Source organism: Populus nigra, chromosome 17 (assembly GCF_951802175.1).
Source record: "Populus nigra chromosome 17, ddPopNigr1.1, whole genome shotgun sequence".
In the NCBI taxonomy this organism is placed as follows: Eukaryota; Viridiplantae; Streptophyta; class Magnoliopsida; order Malpighiales; family Salicaceae; genus Populus; species Populus nigra.
In genome coordinates this window covers 10,111,847-10,121,087 of record NC_084868.1, presented here as the reverse complement: position 1 = coordinate 10,121,087, position 9,241 = coordinate 10,111,847, and the positions used below count along the sequence as shown (strand labels likewise).

Here is a 9,241-nt window from a genome sequence, read left to right as displayed (position 1 = left end):
ATTTAAAAAATAAAATTGATAAAGATAATTTTAGGAAAAAACATAACAAAAACTATTTGGGAAAAAACACTGTAGCAATCAACAGTAATTTTCGAGGAAAGTTACAGTGCTTTCCTCACATATTATAACTGTAATTTTTAACCAGCTCAATATTAAAAAATAAAATAACAAAAGATAATTTCAGAGAAAACCATAAAAAAAAACCAAGCGGAGAAACACTGTAGCAATCAACAATGTTTTAAAGAAAAAAAATTACAAAACTAAATTTTCAAGTAGCTCCATATTAAAAAAATCGATAAATATGATTTTAAAAAATAAAGAAATAAAATAGAAAAACTATGTGGAAAAACATCACAGCAATCCATAGTATTTTAAAGAAAAATATTACAAAGCAAAAATTTTAACCAGGTCAATATTTAAAAAGTAAAATCAACAAAAATAATTTTGAAAAAAAAAATAAATGAAAAAAAAGAAAAAATAGAAAAGTTGAAAAAAAAAGTAATTTAAAAAAAAACAAAAAAAAAGAGAAAAGTTAGCAAAAGAAAAAAGATTGTAATCCACATTACTTTTAGGTGTGGGGGGGAACAGTGATTCCCCCGTATCATTTAGAGTATGTTAATAATATTTTTTTATATTTTAAAATTTATTTTTAATATTAAAAAATATTAAAAAAATTAATTTAAAATAAAAAAATTTTAAAAGCACAGTCACCCAATAATAACAAATAGGTTTTAAATTGAGTTACTATAATTTTTATCATAGTAACAAACATCATATATTAATTTCATAAATTACTAATTTAGAATTTAATTAAAACCGAGTTAATAAAAGTTTTTTAACTAAAATAATATTAATTTTTTTAAAAATCACATACTAGATTATCCCGAATTAACTCTTTATTCATCACCCAACTTTTAAGATCAAGTTAGTCATAAATCGAGTTTTATAACTATAAATTTTACCTTTATACATTCTCAGCTCAGCTCGGTAGTCCACAATCCAAACACCAGTTTCCAAGATTGCTCGCTAGCCTGGCTTGATTATATTTTGCCAATGCTAAAGTATCTTCTTCTCATATGGTCGGCAATTTCTGGCGGAAGTCCTCCGAACTTGGGTTGATAGCCAATTTCAGGCAGAACTAGCGCCTGCCATGTATTATAGGCTCTCCTTACTATATATACTCGAGCCAAACTTGAGTAAGTTAATACATATACTCGATGTTAGGGATGATTTGGTCTTTCGAGGATAAAAAAACTAGATTGAAATAAGTTGTTTTCTATTTTTCTGCATATACTGTGTTTTTTATTATAGTACTAATTGTTTTTTAAATGTTTTTTTATTTAAAAATATATTAAAATAATAATATTTTTATTGTAAAAATAAAAGTATTACTGTATTTATTTTCATCTAAAATATCATTATCTTAATGGTATTCTAACTTACTAATTACGCTCTCATTATTATAAAAGAAAAAAGAAAAATAAAAAGAAAAAAGAGTATGTATATAAATATGATCATTTTATTGGATTAATTAAATTGTGGGATATGCTTCCTGAGGTTTTGCAGATCACACCGTCATTGCTCAAGAAGTTGTTGATGGGTTCATCTTTTTGTTATGCCACGTGGATTTCATTATGTGTAGACGGTAGCACACATTGTATTGTACACCGACCCTAACTAGCCTTGCTAACACATGCCACGGTACACTCTAGAGTACAGCATTCAAGTTCGCGGGAAAATATAATTATTTTTTAAAATATTTTTTATTTATAAATATATTAAAATAATATTTTTTTATTTTTAAAAATTATTTTTAATATTAGTAAATCAAAATAATCTAAAAATATTAGTTTAAAATAAAAAAATAATTTTTTTTAATTTTTTTCAAAAATACTTTTAAAACACAAAAACAAATTATTTTTTATATTGAGCTCAAGAATATATAAAATTTTAAATAAATATCATTAAATATTTGTTTAGAATTTTTTTTCATCAAAAATATATCTACATACAAATTAATTTTATCATCTTCTTATCAACATGTTTATTATCTTATTAAAAAAATGGAGTAGATGCATGTTAAATTCATGAATACATACATACATACATATATATATATATATATATATATATATAATCTCATCATTCAAAATCTATTGTTTTTATAAAAAAAAATTATAATATTTAACTATACTATAAACACTTAGGGACCGTTTGGGAACGCGGCTGCGGCCGCGTTCCCAAAAAATTTGAAAATTTTTTGTTTTTTGTTTTTACTAAAATTTAATATGGTTTGTACGTTTTGGATCGTTTTGATGTGCTGATGTCAAAAATAATTTTTAAAAAATAAAAAAACATCGTTGGCATGCATTTTTACACGAAAAGTTATTTAAAAAGCACCCGCAACCACACTGCCAAACACGCTCTTACTCGGTACTAAAATTCAAAATTTATCTTTTCATGTAAAAAAAAAATTATAATGCTCAAGATGTAATTACCATTACTTATTTAATAAAAAAATAAATCCAAAATTCATTGCTGACGGCTGTTAAAATAAACACCCAGAGCCAGTCCCTCAAGAAACCCCACCGAGACAGAGACGACTCCATTTTCGTCCAGTCCTTTCATCGTCGTTTAATCTCTCCGTTAATCAAAACCACGCGGTTTCACTCTCTCCGACAACGATCTCGAGCCTTCTCCCCTACCTTAAAGTTTCCCAGGTCGGGGAGAACACAATCATCACCGTTCATCAAATTTCTCTTCCCCAATCACCCACCGTTGATTGTCTTCATCAACAGCGCTCCTCCACCGTTGATCACCGTGTCTCTTTTCCAAACGCAAACTAGACGATGTGGATGACAACGACGCCGTTTTCTCTGACTTAATCTCTGTCGGGATGCGTAAAGACGACACCGAGTCATCCACCGGCAACAATCAAGAACAACGACAACCTCCCTCCATCTCCTCCACCAATCAGCTCTCCACACGTGTCTCCGACGCCTCCACCTCTTCATCATCCACCAACTTCCCCTCCTCCGCCATGCGGACCACCACACCCTCGCCGCTGCGGCGGTCGCAATCAAGACTCCAATTCTTTATCAGAATCATCTCCGAAGCAACTCATGTTGTGATCAACGCGAACTCGAGCGATTCTGTTAAATTACTCCACGAACGGATTCGCGTGATGACCGGAATTCCGGTGATAGAGCAGAGATTAATCTACTTAGGTAAGCAATTGCAATACGAGAACAAACTCTCCGATTACTCTATTGAGAACGATTCGATCCTTCATTTAGTCGGTCGAATGCGTAGCACTAGGCATCCTCGTACTTGTCAATTGATTAATGATATGGTTTCTTACATTTGTCGGATATGTAAGTCTATGTTGCCGTGTGGTGCTCATCCTTACACGTCAAAGCATATAAAGGAGTTGATGGATGAGTTCTTTAGTTTGACGCCCAAGGATGATAAGGAGGATGCTTCGGAGCACTTGAATGTTTTTTTGTCCAATAGTGCACCGGCTGCGCTAGTTGCACTTTATGTTTCGAGTATTAAAGGGAATAAGGAGTGTGCGGAGGGTGCTATTAGGCACTTTTTGAATTCGTGTAGGATGTCGTTGCCTAAGAATTTTCATTTACAGTGTGTGCCGATTGTGATGGAGTTTTGTAATTTGTTGAGGAAGGTTGGGAGTGACGATCCATTGTATGTTGTTTGTAGGAGTTGTCTTGGTTCGTTGTTGGAGAATGGTAGGGGTACGTGTGGGTGGAGGTATCATGGAGAGGAGGAGGGGAAGGGAGCTGTTGTGCAGGAGATTTTTCCATTTGTTAGTGAGTTGGGGAGCAAGTTGTTTAAAGATTTGATGGGGAGTGTGGTGGAGAGTATGGGGCCATCGGAGGCTGATGTTAAGGATTTTTCGGCGTTTTTGATACCATTGCATAGTGTGATCTCCGAGCAAAGGGGATTTAGGAGTCCAATTTCGATGCCTCTGAACAAGTTGGCGTGTAATTGTCCATTGTATGCGAAAGAAATTGAGCAGCTTCATGTGATATTCATTGATTTGCTGAATATTATGGAGAAATGTCTTGGGAAAATGCAGGATTCATCGAATTTGAAAACGAATGGAGAAAGTGAGTTGAATCATACAGGTTGGTCCCAATATTTGTTTATTTTGAAGGAGTTGAATAACATTGCTAAACTTTATAAGGGTGCTGAGGAAAAGTTTTGGACGGTTTTGAGGCTTAGAAAAGCTTCCTTGTGTGTGCTGATTGTTAGATATGCTAAACGAACTGATGATCATCAGTGGCTTCTTCAGCATAAGGATGTGACTGATTTTGACTCTAGTAGGCATTTGGCTATGATGATGTTCCCTGAGGTGAAAGAAGATTACGAGGAGCTGCACAAGATGCTCATTGATCGGTCGCAATTGTTAGCAGAGTCATTTGAGTACATAGTGCATGCCGAATCAGATACACTGCATGGTGGTTTATTTATGGAATTTAAAAATGAGGAAGCAACTGGTCCTGGTGTATTGCGTGAGTGGTTTTTCTTGGTTACACAAGCTATATTTGATCCTCAAAATGCCCTTTTTGTGGCATGCCCAAGTGATCGCAGAAGGTTCTATCCTAATCCCGGTAAGCTTCTGCTGCCTTTTTAATAAATGCTTTACCTGAACAATGTATAGGCTTTCCTATACGTTTTATCTTTTCTTGATTGAATGTAGTTCGAGATGATGAAAATTCATAAACAATATGTTGAACTTCCCTGTGTCTAGTGTGGCACACAAGCATCATGTTTGGAACATTGATTTGCATATATTCATACGGGAAAATAAAAATATACTTAGAGAAACTCGATGGGCAGTTCCTGCTATTATAGGAACTTATATTTAATGTGTAATGATGTTACTAGTGGGTGAGTTCATCTGAAATTGCTCAACCTAAATTCTTTTGGAAGTCAAAATCAGGATTGGAAAAATGATTTTTGGATGGTTCAATAGTTTTAACGTGTCAATGCTTATCCATCACTCACAACCAGGAAGAGTTACACCTAAATCCGAAGAATGTGAAACTTAATATTAAATTTAGGTCATAATTTGGATTGAAATAACAATTTGAAGAAGGTTGGAGAGTTTTCCCACACTTGATCGAATACTGTGGGGCTTAAACTTTTATATTTTGCTAATATTGTTTGGTATTTAACTGTAGGAGAGATTAGTCATTGCACTCTGTTAGTGCTCTTTCACTAACATTTATTGGTATAAAAGGTGTTTACCATGTGCGTCCATGGCAATATGGGATAAAGGAGCATTGCATCCTATAGAATAAGTTTCCTAGCATAAATTTGTTAAGCTCTAATTGCTGAACCTCTTGTTTTACAAATATTTTTTTGTGAAATACCTGAGCCCCTAGTATTGTTCTACATGAATGTTTTCCATGTTCTCCAATTCTGTTATCTGAACTCCATATTTTGACAAATATGTTATTGTTTCTGTTTGGAGGATTAACATATGTAATTACTCCACTGCATTAAAGTTGCATTGATGAGCTCTGAAATGGCTCTTCAAAGAATTATCATTGAGGTTTTTTATTGTGTTCTGGTTCTGGTTCTGGACTTGAATTAAGTTCCATTGTCTTGGTTGGATTCAATTGTTGGCATGGACAACCACTAACAAACAAAGTATAAATATGGACTTCATTGTTTTCACTTCACGTGCAGCATCTAAGGTGGATCCCATGTACCTTGATTATTTCACATTCTCTGGTCGAGTGATTGCGTTAGCTTTGATGCATAAAGTGCAAGTCGGCATTGTATTTGATCGTGTGTTTTTCTTGCAATTGGCTGGGATGCATATTTCTTTGGAAGACATACAGGATGCAGATCCATGCTTGTATAGCAGTTGCAAAAAGATTCTTCAGATGGATCCTGAGTTCATTGATTCAGATGCTTTGGGGCAGACATTTGTCAGAGAAGTTGAGGAGCTAGGATCCAAAAAAGTTGTGGAACTTTGCCCTGGTGGGAAAGGCATTGTTGTAAATAGCAAGAACCGGGAGAAATATGTCAATCTGCTCATTCAACATTGCTTTGTCACATCTATTTCTGACCCTGTATCTCGATTTGCACGTGGTTTTGGTGATATTCTTTCAAACCCTGGGGAACAGAAGCTCTTCTTCCGAAGCTTGGAGCTCGAAGATCTTGATTGGATGCTATATGGAAGTGAAAGACTGGAAGGCTCACACTGAGTACAGCAGCTAAAATGAAACTGATCCTCAGATATCCTGGTTCTGGAAGGTATGCTCTTGCACGCTTGCATTCATGTTATATCTCAAATCTAAACTTTTTTTTTTTTTTTGGCGGTATAGGTTCTTCTTCATCTCATATTTCTAGACTTTATAATCTTATAATCAGTTATAATCTTTATGGGATGGATAATATATTTTCTTGGGAAACAACTATCTGTAGAATGCAGACTGTTTGTGTTCTTTTCTTTTTATATTTCTTGGAAGTTTCTTTTGTTCAATATTTTCTACACAACAGAACAATTCTTTTCTGTATATCCTTACCAGGTGTGCTGCTGTTTTGCTAATTAAGTATAGCCTAAATACTATGTGAAATTCATTCTTTTCTAATGTACGAGGGTGTGAAAAATAGGACATGTGAGGTTGTTTGCTGGTTCACCATTTGACTGCTGCATGTCAGATAATCACTTTGGTGCAATTTCTTAAATGCTGAACGATGTGTGACTTAAGTTGTTGACACATGATAAATACTGAAGCAAATTCAAAGTGCTTTCCATATTTGGCTTGTCACATCTACAGATCATTTTGAATATCAAATGCTTAAGGTTGTGCCTGGAATTCCTCAACATAGTGATGATCTCATGGTTAAACAAGGAAAGCATATTAGGAACTTAGTTTGTGTTTGCTAAGATCAAATTTAAGAGTTTTAAGTTATGTTGTTATGGGAATTTTTGGTGTTGAAGTTTGAATGCATGGTATTCATGCAGGCATTTACACAAATACAAATATCAAAATGTTGAGCATGACTTGAGTGAGGTAATTTTCAATCAAATTGTTTATTAGGAGTCCTCCTTCCACTGATATAATTCAGACAGCAACGAAGCTGAGATTACTCTGTAGTGATCGAGAAGATTGCTCACCGGCTTATTTAAAAGTGGGATTTTCAAACAATCATTACACATCCACTGTCAAATAATTTCTTCAAAAAAAAAAAAACATTTTCTAAAATGTTGTTGATTCATGGTGCCTATAATGCCAATCGAGCACCACCTAATACCAGATTGATGTAAGATTCTTCACTAGTTTAAAAGGCTTGAGGACCTCCAGGTGGTGATAAGGAGAAGTTCTTATTTTATGAAATTTGACAAAAATCAAAATTCAGACAGAAACACATGATTTTCAACCTAAAATTTAATGTTTCAACCAGATATTATAATATTCCTTAAAAAAAAACCAATATTAATCTATTTTGCAACGCTTTTAAGGAAATTTGTGATGTTCGGTTTGGATTAAAGACAGTTCTTTAAATTAAAGTGAATATGGATGGCAATAGAATTCCATTCTCTTATCTTGTACTCGTTTTTCATATATCTCTTGACCTTAATATTTAACTTCGTTTTTATTTGACCATAATATATATTAATGAAAATAATAAAATGGCGAGTTTTGCCTTTTGGGACATTGTTTGTTAGGCGAGCCTCGACTGCAAGTGGGCGGTGAGTCCCGAGATGTCTCATCCAGTCAGGGGGCCCATTCTGAGTTCCATCCCAAGGCATCTCATCGTTACCGATATGTTGTGTTGGCTTCAGAAATATATAAAAAATAATATTTTTTATATTTTAGAATTTATTTTTAATATTAAAAAATATTAATTAAAAATAAAATTTTTTTAAAAACACAGTACCACTATAATAACAAATAGATTTTAAATTGAGTTACCATAATTTTTATTATAATAACAAACTGATCTGTTATATTAATCTTGTAAGTTGCTGATTTAGAATTTGATTTAAATCGAGTTAAACTAGTTTGACTTGTTTTTTTTTTATTTGACTCATTTTTTTCTGTTTTGCTTGGTTTTTTCCTGATTTGGCTCGATTTTTTCTGATTTGACTCGGGTTTTTTTTTTTTTCCAGTTTCTAGCTTTTATATATATATATATATATATATATCCAGCTTATAATATGAAGCTTCTATTTTTTGGGGTTTTTTTTTTAATTTCATCTTTTAATAAGAAGGTTTTATTAAATTTTATTATTTGATATTAAGCTGATGATAAATAAGTTTTTGTATTTTTTATCATATAATAAAAACATTTGGCTCTTTTTTATTTTTTGACAAATTTATCCTTTAATATAGAGTTTTTATTTCCTTCAAGCTTTTTATTTTTTTTAATCGATATTTTATTTGCTACAATTTATATTTTAATATAAATTTTTTTATTTAATTTAATTTTTTAGTATTGTATTGATTTTTTTTTCTTTAGACCTACCAAGCGAATAAAATTTCATATATTTTAATTTAAAACTTATACCAAACAAATAAATAAATAATTAGATTGATTGAGATATTTTAAATTTAAAACTGTTGTATTGAATTTTATAATAATATTGAAAAGTTTTCAATTGTTTATATATTAATTTTTTTAGCACGGTCGATAAACTAGTAATTAGACAGGTTATGAGTATATTCTCCAAAATCAATCTCTCAGCATGGTCGCTTAGTGGTTGGACAGCATTTCAGTTGGAAATATCATCCTGCAAGGCAGAATTCTCTATGGGTTCGTTCTCCTGTCATTTCCGGCTTTTGGGTATTGTTGTGCCCTCGTGTGTTTTCTTCATTGTAATACTAGATAATTGGCACGTAATTTTATAGATTGAATTAATTTTTTTAAAATAAAAAATATTTTGGTATTATTAATATTTTTTTTAATAAAAACAAAATATGTAAAAATTAATTTAATATGACTTGGTTATCTTAGTGATTTCAAAGACAACCCAAATAACATGTAAAAGTATAGTTTTAAATCAAAATAAATATTTAATATGAGATTTTTTTAATAAACATTGAAACAACAACATATTAGATTAATTTGGGTCAACTCGGATTAACTTACACATCTGCATATCAAATCATAATATCATGATAACTCCATAAACAAATTACAAACTTTAATTTTTATTAAAATTAAAATGAATGTTGAAGAATGAAACTGAAAAAAATTA

At 32.0% G+C, this 9,241-nt stretch overlaps 1 pseudogene; it reads left to right on the top strand.

Annotated features, from left to right (window-relative positions):
• The first annotated feature begins 2,552 nt into the window (after positions 1 to 2,552).
• LOC133677569 (E3 ubiquitin-protein ligase UPL5-like) lies at positions 2,553 to 6,794 on the top strand (annotated as a pseudogene).
• Positions 6,795 to 9,241: the final 2,447 nt, after the last annotated feature.